General features: G+C 38.2%; 1 protein-coding gene across 1 annotated transcript in view; it reads right to left on the bottom strand.

The window, feature by feature from the left end:
* Positions 1 to 7,834: 7,834 nt before the first annotated feature.
* Positions 7,835 to 14,859, bottom strand: part of Irs1 (insulin receptor substrate 1) — a 57,051-nt gene continuing 50,026 nt past the window's right edge. Inside the window, exon 2 of the mRNA XM_027942005.2 lies at positions 7,835 to 8,848. The gene's annotated coding sequence lies outside the window, so the exon portion shown is untranslated. The remainder of the gene's footprint in view (positions 8,849 to 14,859) is intronic.

Raw genomic sequence — 14,859 nt, 5'->3', positions numbered from 1 at the left:
CTGGGAGGGGGACACTATGGCACGTTTGGAATCCGTCTTAATCAATCTAGTATTGAGATGATTTTAAAATAAAGTTATGTTAAGTGAAGGTGGAACTGAAATCCAGTTTCCTTATCTAGAATAAAGAAGTAGTTCAGACAAGTTGAAATTGGAGATCGCTTGCAGAACTAATTCGGGAACTTCAAAGAGCAGGGATTTTGTCGGATGCCAAATCTCACACCTAGCATAAAATAGTTCCTCAGTGATATTGAGGGTGTGATGAGTGAATATTGAGATTTGATGATAAAAATGCTAAGGAATTACCTTCCTAGTTTATTTAATGACCCAATTTGGAACAGTGATTCATTTTTTAAATCCAATAATCCTCAAATATTTTACCTTTGTCTCATAGGTTACCAGATATTGTCTTCCTGGCCAGAATCCATGCTTCCTGTACTCATCTTAATTCTCAGCACTGCAGCTGTTCACAAGTTAGGGGGAAAAATGGGAAAAAAATATATAAGTTTTTTGTCCCCACTATTCATTGAGGTCATGCTATTCAGGATACCATAATCTACTCTGAACTTCCTCTGGACTCCCTCATGGAACCCCAAACTTTATTTTAGAAAGACAACATTTAACCGATTTCTCCTGTTTTTTTTCCTCCTATTTTTTTCTTTTTTGATTGTTACTCTAGAAAAAGTGAGACACCAACAAAAAAGGATCATCCTAATTCTACTTTCATTCAGTTCTACTTTCCAAACTATAAAATATCCTTTTAGTGTTTGCAGATGAAAAACATTCTAACGAAGTGTTTTTGGCATTCTAAAAGTACTAGTTGTGGCAGCAGAGGTTCAGCCTCTAGGATAACAAGTTTTTTGTTTGTTTGTTTGTTTGTTTAAGCAGGTCCTAGAAAATTTCAGAAGCCCAGGGCAAGGGACTTTGTCTCAGATCCCAATTTTCCCTCTTGAAAAATATCTATGGCAGGGGCCAGCAAACATTCTATAAACATTTTGTAAAGACCCAGACAAGTGTTTTAGCAAAAAACAGTAAAAAAAAAAAAAAAAAGTAAACAGTCTGATTCAGACTTTGTGTTTTTGTTTTTTTAAGGTCATTGAATTTTTGTCTCCTCTATTCAACTCTGCTGTGAATACCAAAGGCAATATATAAATGATTGAACACAGATATGTTCCAATAAAACTTTATTTATAAAAACAAGCAGCAGATAGAATTAGGCCTCCAAGCTGTAGGTGGATAACTCCTAATTTGTAGACAATGAATAGGAAGATTAATTGGGGGGGGGGGGGTTCACTGAGAGTATCATCCAACCCTCTTTGTGTTTTTATAACAGTTTATTGTTCTCTTTCTCAATATAAAAATAACATATGATCACTATAAAAGTTTACAGAAAAAGAAAAAAGAAAAATCATCCAAAATACCATCAGAATACCACTTCTTAAAATTTTGAGAAATAAACTTCCATTTGCATACATATTTGTTATTTGTTTTATAGAATCATGCTAATGTTGTATAATATCTATGCAAATTTACCTAATAACTCTATTTTCATGCTATTTCTTTGTAAGTTTAGACTAGTTTTACTGAATTTTACTTTTTGGGTTGTTTTTCTTTTCAGGAACTCCAACTATAACAATTCTTCTCTCATTTACAATTAGGTAACTTTGATCCTTGAGATTTGGAGCTTGGAGCAACTTACAGAGAGGGAGCAGATAGGACATTACTTAATGAACTCCAGTAACATATTCCTTCAGAGTTGGGGTATAGGTCACCCAAATGTGTGTGTATTGGGAAACCAATTTATTATTAAAATAGTTTCCTATGGCCATTGCTAAAGTCTGTTGTTATAAGCACAGTAGGAATTCTGTTAGAGTTGCTCTTGGTCTGAACTTTGGGAAAAACTGACTGTAGCTTATAGGAGTTCCTGTACTTTAGAGGAGCCTCATTCATTCATTCACTAATGGTGGGAACTATTTCTGTGATTCAGCTCATACTCAGGCATCTGCCTCCCCATATTTTCTATTTCTTTTCCACTCATTTTCCTAATCATCCATATCCCATGAGAAATTCTGATTCAGAAAGGTTCACCAGAGGTAATATGTAAAACCTAATGCCCCCAAACATATCTGTTTGGATTTTATGTGGCTTTCACATCTAACCATATTACTATCCTTTTGTGTTCTACTAAATTAAATCTGGATATCTCTATTCTATTGCTGAAATGAGGTGTACTTAGTGAGAAAAACAGAATTAGGATAAACTCTTGACACTAATGAACTAAAATAGATACAAAGGTAAGAAATGGAAATAAATGGAATCAGGCCCTGTTACCTTGTAGAGTGAAAGTTATAAGCTGGACAAGCAAAAGCATACTTTCAGGCTCACATATTATGTTTGTACAGCAAGTTCATAGCCCAAGGCAGCTAGAGTAATAGTGGGTTGTATTTTTTCTTTCTTTTCCTTTTTTTTTTTGTGGTACTGGGGGGATTAAACCTAGGGCCTTCCCATACTAGGCAAGAAATGCTCTACCACTAAGCTACAACCTCAGCCCAACAGTGTTTTAAATTTGTGGAACATAATTTTAAGTATCTGGAACCCAGAGACTTGCAGTGGTGTTGATGAGAACATAAACCCTGTCATCCAACAGTCCTCAATGTGAGAGACTGTTCCACCTCAGTAATCTGTGACCAGACACACCCCTCCTCTACCCCTGGGTTACCTACAAGAATAAAATGAGATAATTGACATAAATCCTGGTGGCTAACCTAGAATAAATGTGGAATAAATGTTGCTACTATTTATAATAGAATCACTGAGGTAATTACAAGTTCTACTTGGCTATGCATTTCTCAAAGGTCCTTCATTGACAGCACTTTACTTGCTATAGTTTGTTTTTATATATTTGTAAAGGTAATAAGCAGCTGTGCTAAAAATTACACCATTAATTCATTCCAACTAGACCTCCCTCAAATTCATACTAATTAGTGATGTTCACATGTCATTTCAATAGGGGATACATGTTCGCTTTGCAGTACCCGTAGGAGGGGAAAAATCAGTGGTTCTTGTTTTAAGTATAAATGGAGAAAGGTAATATAAAAGGAACACCAAAGAGCTTCTAGCATTTATTAAATCAGGTCATATGCTGCTCCGAAACAGTGAAAATATTATTTACACTGGCAGGCAGAAGGAAGAGTCCTCCAGCCGATGCCCCAAATAAGGACAGGAAAGTGAGTCTGTCTGCTTTCAGTGCAACACCATGCTTATAAAAAATTAAATTAAAAAAAACTTGAATATGTTTCCAAAATGTCAAAAAACTTTTGAGTTACCTTTAACTATCCAGGACCTATCAATTATCTTCATTTTAAGTTGTTGAAGCAAGAAAGCTCAGAGGAGCAAAGGAAGATCCTGGCTGCTTCTGTATAGGCACACGGTAAATTATTTTCAAAAATTGCAGGTGTTGCTATTCCTTCTATTGGTGAAATGATCTAAAACCTCCACTTCCACAGAAATGAGTCTCTCCCAAACTTGCCTACCAGAAGAGTCGCCCGATGAAAGGTGCACATTCCTACACCACTCCAGGTGTCAGTATTTCTAATGAGCAACTCTAATAATCAGAGAAGTTTAGGCAACACTTTGCAGCAATGGTTCTCAGCCCTGACCACTTGCTAGAATCTCCCTGGGAGCATCAAGTGCATCTGAAACAACTAAAGTTCAGGACCCACCCCTGGACCTGTTAAACCAGCATCCCCAGAGTTGGCCTGGCCACTGAGTCTTTTAATAGCTGCCCAGATGACACTAATATGTATCCAAAGCTAATTGCCATCAGGTTAGGACTAGCAGCACTTGCCTTGGCCTTGCCAGGGAACGGGTTAGAAAAGCTCTCTCTCAGGTCTGGCCCCAATATCTGGAATGACAACCTGCATTTGAACCAGAGATCTGTGTGCACATTTAAGGTTGAAGAGGCTGTCGCAGTGTCTGTAAACTAAACACAAATCTTTCCACCAAGGATGGATTTTTTTTTTCCCTGCCTATTCTGTTCTCCCTCATCACCACCACCAATAAAAGCACCTTAAAATCTTTCCCAAGGCCATTTTGTTTATTCACTTGGCCATTGAAAGCCAACTGAGAAGAGATAGAGTCAGGCAAAAAGATCAATTCCAAAATTAATGGTATCCACTGCTCCTAACCCAGCCAAATGCCCAGTTTCTGTGTCATGTCCCATAATCAAAAGACAGGAAGGATCACTAACATTGACATCGTGAAATTCATTTAGACAGTTTTCTTTAATTAACGATGAAGACACTACAGTTCTAAGTACCAGACAGAATCAAGGGGGAAAAAAATTGAAAATAAACATAACACTATAAAGAAAACTTGGAAAAGTGAAACACTTCTAAATAAAAAATATAAACCTGGCCTGGTACCCATGACATATATACATAATACGTATGTTATACACATATATACAATAAATGTTTTGGTAGTAATACAGACCATGTGTTGGTCTCTTGTACACAGATGAAGTAGCACCAGGAGCAGCACCACCATCTTAGGATGATAAACCAAACTGCACACACAGTAAGTGAAAATATATATGTAGTTGATTTGGCCCACCCTGTAGCCAAGAGGTGTAAGGAAAATATTTTGCAAGAAAAAATTGTTCTGGGAACTACATTCTTAGGCCAATGGCAAAGAAGGAAAAAAAAAAAATCAGCACTAAAGATGTCTACACAAATCTAGACACTTTCCTGTGTAGTGAATTTGTCCTAGCACATGGCATATTGGGTAACACTGGTAAATGAACAGCATGAGCAAAGAGAGATTTAAATGCCAGGTGAATGGTGAAAGGCTAACACACCGGATCTCTTTGTGTATACATCACAAATGCCAAGTCATCGACAAGCTAGGAAAGGAAGACAACTTGTCATCTAAGTCATACATTTTCTAATCATACTAGCTAATTATAAGCTGTTTATTAATGATAGATCTCTTAAGAGTAGGGCCAAACACTCCCAATATCATTCAACCTTGCAGCATCGAATTTGATGCTCTGGTTACAAGCAGTGAGAAATAGCCAACACACACCAGACCCACACGTTCTGCAGCCACACCTAGGGGTCTGGTTTACAGAGCTATGGCAAGACCTTGAAGATCTTCCCAGGCTTGACTTTAGAAATGACCAAAGGCCCTCTTTAACCCTGGACATTCTACTAAAAGGCTGTCATTGCTCCTCATAAGTAAATCTACCGTCTGGATGGAGCTCTTTTCCTTAGCCTTGGCAAGGTGATATTCCTCACATCCCTGGAAGGGCATGCTTCTTCCTTCAGGTTTCTCAGTAGCCTATATACATGAATATAGCATCACCTCCAACTAACATTCACCAAGTGCTGGGAACACTATCCCTCCCTCAAATCACTACAAAGAAGTGATTTCATATTTGATTTCCACCCATTCTCTTTTGCATGCCTCCCAAAGGATCCTTCTCTCCCCTATCAAGGCTTTAATTCTCAGTGTCTGGTTTCAGGGCTTCCTTGTATGATGGACTGACCTGTAGAGCTCCACAAAGCCAATGAGAGACTGAATATGGGATCAGCCACAGTGCTTCTCTCTGTACTGATTTTTGTGGCTCTTGGTGTCAATGGGTGGTGAGCCTCCTTCCCCACCTTTAAACCGCCTATAGTAAATAAAATTGAAGTTTTCAGCTACATGGCATATTGCATTCAGGATGCAAGAATGCATAAAACAGGGCTTCAGTACTGTAAAGCACTGTTTCTTACAGTACAAAACTGTTTCTTAATACTCTGTCTCCCATTTAAAATATACCCAAAAGACAAAAGCCAGGGAAAAGAAAGGTTAAAAATCTCTACTTTCTGACCAGATGATTCTGAGTAAATCCATTTTTGCATCACTAGATTAGTCAAGAGAGTCCCTGACCTTTGAGAGTTAGCAAGAAATAGCCACACATGTAACATCAGAACTGATTTGTCATTATTGACTCAGGTGGTTGATCATTAATGGATTCCCCTTACTTCTAACTGGTTCCAGGGACATGCTTTTGCCCAGAATGAAGATATCAAAGCTACAAAACATTTGTTCCTTTCACAAAGGAGAATTTTATAACTCTGCCTGTATCTAAGAAAGAACGCTGTGAAAGGTTGTTCTCATGAAGAAAAAGCCACTAACTTCTAGGTTAATCAGAGGCCACTAGAAGCCCCATTAACGTAAGCCCTTGGCTGGCTGACAAATACTTTGAAATGGATAAAAGCCAACTCTCTCAAATAGGAACCAAACACATGGACTTAGCAGCCGATGTGCTCAAAGAAAAACCCTTTGAGTTAGCCAGAGCATGAGCCGTTGGCTTGAGTACCAGCAACTTCCAGTTTTAAGTCAGTAAAGTTTGATACTGCCATCAAACCCAGCTCAGGCACCTCTGGAAGCAGCTTAAATAAGAATTTCTACCTTTATTTGAATCAACAAAAAGTCAGCCATAGAAACTAAGAGATGCACTTTCCAGTCTGTTCGTTTCTGTTCTCACCCAAAATATGTTGATAATTCCACATGCAGAGGTATCTTGGTAATACATATTTAAAGTCTGGGTTCCTTGAGAAATAATAACCAGCTTAGCAGGAAAAATAGTTGAGGCAGCTTTGTTCATTGATTTCTCTTTTACTACTTAAGTGCTCAACGGAAGAGAGCAGGATAGCTAGCTTTCTTCTTACACTAGCAAGAGTACGAATCAGAAGAGTCAAAAATTAAAAGTTAGTTTGACTGAGAAAGTCTTTTCTTTCTTTTTTACAAAGGAGTAAAAAATAACTTTCCTATGATATTTTCAAAGTTGGTGGTGTTCTCTATGAATAGGAAATGATGTAATTCAGCAAGGTCCTTGAAAACAATGGATTCTTATGACTATAGGCCTATTTATCTTAGAAATTGATGAGCATGCAAATGATTAAAATCTGCAACGATGAACATTGTACAATAGTCTGTGAGGTACATGCCATCTGGTTGAATGAACAGTAACACGGGCCTCAGCAGTGTGGGGGTGCCATTTATCTCCACTCCCTTTTAAGTAGAGCAGAGCTCTCCAACCAGCTGATCAGAGCAGCAGCCACTTCAAGGCCCTCCAACCCTGGCCCTTCCTTGTAGCTCCACCCAGGAGGATCAACCCTTCCCAGAAATAAACTGTTGCTCCTCCCAACAGCAGGGCTGGCAACCACTGATACAGACTTCACACTGGCTCAGAGGGAGCCTGATATTTGCATGAATTCACTTAACTTTTGGAAGTTTCCTGGCAAAAAGATTCAAAACTTCTGTAGGCAATATCTTTAAATGTGCTCATTGCCATTTGTGTTTCACAAGGAAAAATCCCAAGATGTGTATACTTTCTAAACAAGAAAAGGATTAAAAATTCTCACTGCAGGCTAGATGTTCCCATAGCAGGTCATTATGTTTTTATGTGCTGTCTGTGCACTGTTTTTTATTTTTGTTTTTTGTGTTTTTTTTTTTTTTTTTTTATTAAACTAATCACTACTAGGCCAGCACCTACCAGGGCAAATGGGCCAGTTACATTCAGTTAAATAATGTAAAACCAGAAGTTCTCAGAACATGTGAACTCAGGGTCTTAAGGAAACTGACATGTAGCCCTGGTCATGATTCAAAAAAAAAAAAAAGCCACTCTGGAATTTTAATTTCTGGTTAGCAAGCACTCACTTGTCTAAGTATACTCAATACAACGCAAGAAATGAAATATTATAACATGTGCACAGGAAAAAAAAATGGTGGGAATGGAGCAGGAAGCTTCCAGAAGTGGACTGGGGGAAGGGGAGAGAAGAAAAGATTAACAGATTCTAGTTTATTATGAATAGAAAGACATTTCCAGAATTTACAAACACCCACATTGTTCATTCCAAAGAGAGCTTTTGATTTGAAAGGATCACCCAGGTCTCCTTCTCTTTACAATATATACAATGGAAGACTTTGATTTCCTTTTCTTATAATTTTGCTTCCATTCAATCATAAATTTTAAGCTGACACTTGAAAATACCCAAGTAGTATATATTGTTCTTCAGTTTAATTAACATGGTCTACTGTCTTACAGGAAAAATACAAAATTAAGATTAATTCTTTTAAGGAACTCAGCTCAACATCAAGTTTATATTATAAGAGATAGTATCAGCAAATATAACTATACAATTGAGAATCATCTATGGCACTATGATTCTTATTATATTATTTTTCTGAATTACAATCTTAAAACAAGGATCATACACTATTCTACTCTTGTTAGCCTTGTTTTAAGCATTTGCTCCACTCTTTACAACAGAACATTGTATACCTCAGTTCCACATCCAAAAAAAAAGATGTGCTGTAAGAAAAGTTACATTTTCATTAAAAAAATTACACATATAAATCAAACCTATGTTAAATATTTAATACTCTCTCCACCCAATGTGAACAGTTTTGAATGAAATAATTTACAATGACATTTTGTCAAACACAGTTTCAGCAGCAGATGAAACAAATCTTGTAAATGAGAGGAAACCCATTCTCTCGCAGCCTGGTAGTGGGCACATCAGCTCATTGTGGCCAGCTAAGTCCTTAAGGTTCAAGATGAAGTTCACGCAGACTATTCTTCTGGTGTCACAGTGCTTTTTTGCTTGGCACAATATAGAACGTGCAGTTCAGTCAACGAACTCCTGAGGATTGTATAAAGTAAACAAACTGAAATGGATGCATCGTACCATCTACAGAGGCGGAAGATGTGAGGTCCTGATTGTGAATCATGAAAGAGTTAGAGTCTGGGTACCCATGAGTTAGAGGAAGATTTGCTGAGGTTGTTTAGGTCTTCATTCTGAAAGGGAAAAGGAAAGACTTGGTTTAGCACAGGCATTTCAAAACACACACTCAATCCCAACTAGGGGGCTTGCCTTCTAAAAGGGAGAAGTCTCAGATAAGCCCAAGTAACAGGCACAAACAGTCTTGTGTACCTAAATAAAATCAACAAACTGTATTTCACTATTCTTTCTTTCAAGATGCAAGATGCAATCACAAACTAAAAGTAGTCAATATTAAATCAGTAAACAAATCAATATGATCTGGACATTTCAGAGGGTTAGCCACAACAAAAAGATTCTTTGGTGTTATGATTGAAGCAAAAATGCACATCATAGTTAGTGGATAAAATATGGTAAACAGGTTACAGGCAATCTATGCTCAATCTTCTTTTGGTTAAAAGTCAACTGCAAATTTTAGCTTCTGAAGTTGCAGAGCTTAACATTACAAAATCTGGAATCAATTTTTAATGTGACATTGTTTGACAGAAGAATTTTAGATGCAAAGGAGACCCATGCAAAACAGACATGGTAAATTATTAAATAAGAAAAGAAAGGGATTCCGATTTAAGTCTTATAGAAATAAGTTATATTTAGGCAGAAGCAAGTATTACTTCTCTGCAATTCAAGAAGGCAGACCTCAAAGGGACATTATCCATAATTCCCCTTCTGAGACGAGACCCTTTTTCAAACTCATAAAGCATCTGTGCTCTCAAGAATAATAATAGATAATCCTTGGAGCTTCATATTTTTCATGCATTCAAAAGTTACCTATACATATCAATATTTATAGAGTGCCCTGAGCAACATTCAGCACAGAGTAGATGATCATAAATACTTGTTGAATGAGTCAATGGCCACATTAAGTTCTATAGAGGATTCAAAGTTGAATTCTGCTATACACTTTGCCTTCTAGAAAGGAGGCACTTTCCATTCATAAATAGATAAAATGCTAAGCTGGCAGGTGAATTTCATGACAGATGCACAGCGGGGAAAAGCTCTAGATGCATGCAGGAGAAAAAGAATACTTCCAGCGAAGAATCAAAGGGAGGAACCTCCCTGACACACTCGGCTTGCTTTGCGAGAAAAATAATTGGGTGTGTGGAAACAGGGTTTGTGTCTTGGTTGCTTTTATATGGCATCTTCCAGAGCTTCAGGTGTGCAAGAGATGTGAGTTGAACAAATGACAAGGACACAGTACACTTCCCACAGACGTGATGAAACAAGGCCCAGGGGATGAGAGGGCAGCCATGAACGGGCCACTTAAAGGGTACACGGCTTCACAGGACAGCAAGGCACCTGAACAGGGCACAGTGAGTAGAGTCTATGGATCTGGATGGATGGTGAAAAACCTTGACTGACAAGCCATAAGCTCTTTATCTAATTATAGGGACAACAAGAATAGGCCTGGAGATATGATCAAGATCCACAAAGGCTACACAGATAGCAGCAGTTTCTAAAATTCACAAATTTAAATGTTGACCAATATTTTCATCCCCCACCCCCTTCAAGGGTGATTAAGGGTCAGACCCATCAGCATTCACTATTTACATGATAGTTTCACGTAAGTTGAAGTTTACCAAATGAAGACTCGAGGTTTAGGAGCTTTCTGTTTATTTAAAAATATTAACTTTGCCTCTAGAAAATCAGGTAAACAGACTATTATTTAATTTACTAATAGAGACTTGGCATGAAGGTGCCAAAGTAGAAGCAGGCAAACAAACAAATAGAAAGCTTATTCCTTTAACTGCCCAAATAAATGGGATTTTCTTTATGTGGCATCTAAAAGGGAAAGGTAGGCTCCCTTCTTCCAGGAGCTCTGATGGGGCTCTGTGCAAGTCCCCAGACAAGAAGGCCCAGGTCTCTCATGAACTTCCAAGTGACTATCAGAATGTTCTTACCAGAACATTCTAGTGCAGCTGAACACAGCTTCTCGGCTCCAGGACTAATATTAGGCAAGGAAGGCCACACCATATTAAAGGACTTACCACAAAATTTTGCCAAATAGAAAATGGGGGGAAAGCAAAGAGCATGCACTATGTTTTTCATTTCTTATCTGGCTCCCATCCAGAAGGGCTGAATGAACAGCTCAGGACAGGAACAAACTGTACCCCGATTTATCATTCATTACACATGCGGTGCCAACCTGCATGCACAGAGATCTGCACAAGGCAGAGATCTGGGGCCCTGAGAGGACAGGGGAAAGTACGGCCTCCAGGGTATTGAAATCTATTGTTGTGGACCAGGCAGAACTCATCCTTGTAACTTTCCACAAATATGTTCACAGAGCAGATGCAAAAGGATATATAATATCCATCATAGACCTTTCTTCTATAGTCTTATAACATAGTACTTTTAAAAGCCTATATCATAAATCCTGATCAACCCATGCTTCAGCCACAAAGCTACCAAAGGGTGCTATCAACTTAGGAATCTATGAAAAAGTAGAGCAGGTGGTAAAGAGTGGGGCAATGCAGACAGGGTGTAGGAACACACCGCTACAGGTAGGTTAAAAAAAATAAATAAATAAAACACCTGGAAAATTCTAAAGGGAAAGTCTGAATTTCACACCCGCCTGTCTTTGTGGTGTGGTTTGCCCATGGGTGTTGGTGAAAGTGAAGCTATGCTCATCAGGTAATGCCCACAGCCAGCCCTCAGTGGGAGCCACCTTGGAAGCTGCACCCTTACTCCAGTCATGCAGCCATGTTGGCAGCAGTCTGGGAATGCCTTCTCAAGTCCCCAGTTCTTTTTTTGCAACTGCCCTCTCAGTCTCGAGCATATTCTTTTGAATAGTCTCTATAGCAGCCAGTCTCAGCCCTTGGAGGGCACATTTGATCTTTGGAGACAGCCAAATAGCTTTGAGAGCCAAATATGGCGAATAAAGGAGCTGATGAAGCAGAGTAATGGTTCCCAGAGAGGTATTATCTGGAGCTAAAGGCTCCAAAATTGAAGTTCCAAAAAGACAGTTGTTCACAGCAGCTACTCCGATGAGTCAGCTGGGACAGGAAGTCTGACTTTTGGAACAGACCTCAACATACCCTTTATGGGACTTAAGTTCATCTCCCCACATCTCTGCTTTGACATGCTTGCAATCAAGACAGGGTAAGTTTGAATAAAGCCCCCCAAGAAAGGCTAAGATCTATGTGTATATATTGTTGTAATGTAGAAATGTTTTTTAAAAAAATATTTTTGTGCTTATAGATGGACACAATACCATTATTTATTTGTTCATTTTTATGTGGTTCCTGGGAATGAAGCCAGTGTCTCATGCATGCTAGGGCAAGTGCTCTACCACTGAGCCACAACCCCCAGCCCTAGAAATATGTTTTTAAAAAGTTCATTCAGTCATTCAATTCAACAAACATTTGTGAGTGACAAATTACAAATGTAATAATAAATATTGTAATAAGCACAAGAGAAGATGAAATTCTCAGATGTACATTTAATACACTTTATAAACACAACCTCAATTGATACCAACCATATATAGCTAATACTGCTTCCATGTTTTACGAATACAGAAGCTCATTTGAGCTCATCTGTAACGTTCATAAACTAGATACCCAAAAGTAAATTGTTTCCTTATGAGAAGACACTGCACAAATATCAAGTGGTGACGTTCTGTGATAGACTCTCTCTAGTTAGATCACTGGGGAATAACTTCTGAACCCAGACACACAATGCACCTGTCACGAGATTTACTAGCAGGAAATTACATTTTGACAAAATTTCCTCACCACACCTTCTATGTGTATCTTCTTGTAAGATAAAACCCACTTAATCCTGTGGCCAGTAATGAAAAATGTGATTTTTAAAGTATTATCAAGTAAGTCAACACTTGAGCAATGCTACTTGAGACCTATGGATCATTGCATTATTGCATCCAGCAGGAATTTACATCTCCTGAACTCTACCCACTTAAACTATGCCTACTAAAGCTGAAAAACAAATACAGCTTTTGCTTTCTTCCACAGTCTCAGCCTGCTGCTTGGTATTGACCGTGAAAGCTGGAAACAGCACAGTTAAGATCTAAGTATAATGGAAGGATTCTTCCAGCAATGCATTGTCAGTCAAAACATCAACAAGTGTATTTGCCTTGTATTTACCTGTTCTGAACATTCTTGCCAATTTGTGAGTCAAATGCAACATAGTAATAAATATCTGACCAGAGCACTATAAGTTGTTTCTACTGTAAGAAAATAGGAATAAAGTTGGTTGGCTATTGTCATATACTGAAATGTAGCCAGAAAATAACCCTTCCTCATCCAACTGTGCTTAAAAAACAACTAGTACTGAATTTTCTTCAATGGAATCATTGTTTGAACTCTTATAGGTTCACCTAGAATATTTTTTATAAATTAAATCTCTCCACTTAAAGCAACGTTGTCAAAGCAATCTGTTTGTTTCATTTAACATAAATGACTGTGTTTTTTAAAAATGATATACCTTTTAGTGTAATACAGAAAATGTATAAAATACAGGGAAATACAAAGAAAGAATAAATATTGTTTATAATTCCTGACACTCAAGAAAAATTACTATTCATATGTTGTTCTAACTTTATCATTTATTTGAAGGATTTCAACTTTAAAAATTCTGCATTTGATGAAAAAAAAGCTTAAATTAGAAAAGTAGCATTCAAATTATACTTAGTTCTTTCTCATGTTTCAAAATCAGTGATGAGAAATGATTTGAAATTTTTAACCCTTTTCAGTACTATATCTTTCCCCACGTTCCAAAGTCACCACATACAGCCGGAAAGTAGGGACTCTGGCTTCCTGGTTTTGGTGTCCAAAAACCTAAGTCCTTAAAGGAATGGCACAGAGAAAAAATCAGGAAGAACTGAGAAAGGAAGCTTCCTCCAGAGGAGAAAAAGAATTCCCCTCAGTGGGGAATGGGGAGAGAAAAGATGGGGGATGTGAGGGCCAGCTGAGACTTGAAAGGTGACAATAATGCCTACAAAGTCCCTCTCTATTCTGCTTCCATGGTGATTTCTTCCTTCACACAGTTACATCCAACTGTATACCACTACCACAACTCACTTCTTCAGCTATGTCACTAATGCAGCTGCAATTAATTCATGGTCCCACTAATTGAAAGCAGATCCCATATTCTAGAATGTTGGCATATTAATAAAAAGCACCTTATAAAATACTGCAAAAGTATTACTCTGTTTTTAAGCATCCTTGAATCTGGCAAATGAACCCAGTAAGTTAAAGAAAAAGTAATCATCATCTCAAATATCTTCATAGTTCTGGTGGTAGATGGGTATTACTCATTTTAACATTCACACTATAAAATCTTGGACAAATAAATGAGACTGCTGATCTGCATGGTAGACCGGGAAGCTTTTACCAAAGGAATTTTTGTGGCTCAGAGTCTAGGTTCTACCATCTGAGTTTGATGACAGCATCAGGAGATGAAGCACCATTGTCTGGGTTGGCTCTACTAGTTAGAGTGGTCACCCACGAAAAAAGAAAAGTAAGGCTAAATCCAGAGAGCTTCAAAAGTTATGGGAAAGGGAGAATCTCTTTGCTCTTCTCAAAGTTTAGTGGGAAGTGCGGAGACGGGCTAGAGCTTTGGAAAAGGACAAAACTAAGTGCTGAAAAAAGCATTCTTCGTTTTAAACCCTTCAGGACCATACCACCACTCCCCACCCCAATTAATCAATCAAATAAGACCGACTGAACTAAAGTTAGAGGTAAGATCAAGATGTCTGCTACTGGATGTTAAAAGGAGAAAGGCATTCAAGCTAAAGAAGGGAAACCAACTGCTTTTAAAACAGGCCAGGACTGAGCGGGAAAGACTTGGTTTTGTGCTTAAATGGCAAAGGGTAACCAACCAGCCAGGCCAGTGCTTTAATGGAGCTGCTTAAATAGCACTTTAGCCTGTGTAAGTCGCATGGACAGGGCTGTGAAAATAACTAGGGGACAGCCAGCCCTTCGTGTGCACAGGGTTGTCAAGGAGGAAAATTCAGGGAGAGCTGGCAACATGTGAGAGGCCATCTCGCTCCAGTTCCCCTTTTGTCTCA

The sequence above is a fragment of the Marmota flaviventris genome, chromosome 11 (genome assembly GCF_047511675.1).
Source record: "Marmota flaviventris isolate mMarFla1 chromosome 11, mMarFla1.hap1, whole genome shotgun sequence".
NCBI lineage: Eukaryota > Metazoa > Chordata > Mammalia > Rodentia > Sciuridae > Marmota > Marmota flaviventris.
Note: the sequence above shows the minus strand (reverse complement) of the source record. Positions and strands in the feature narration are given on the sequence as shown.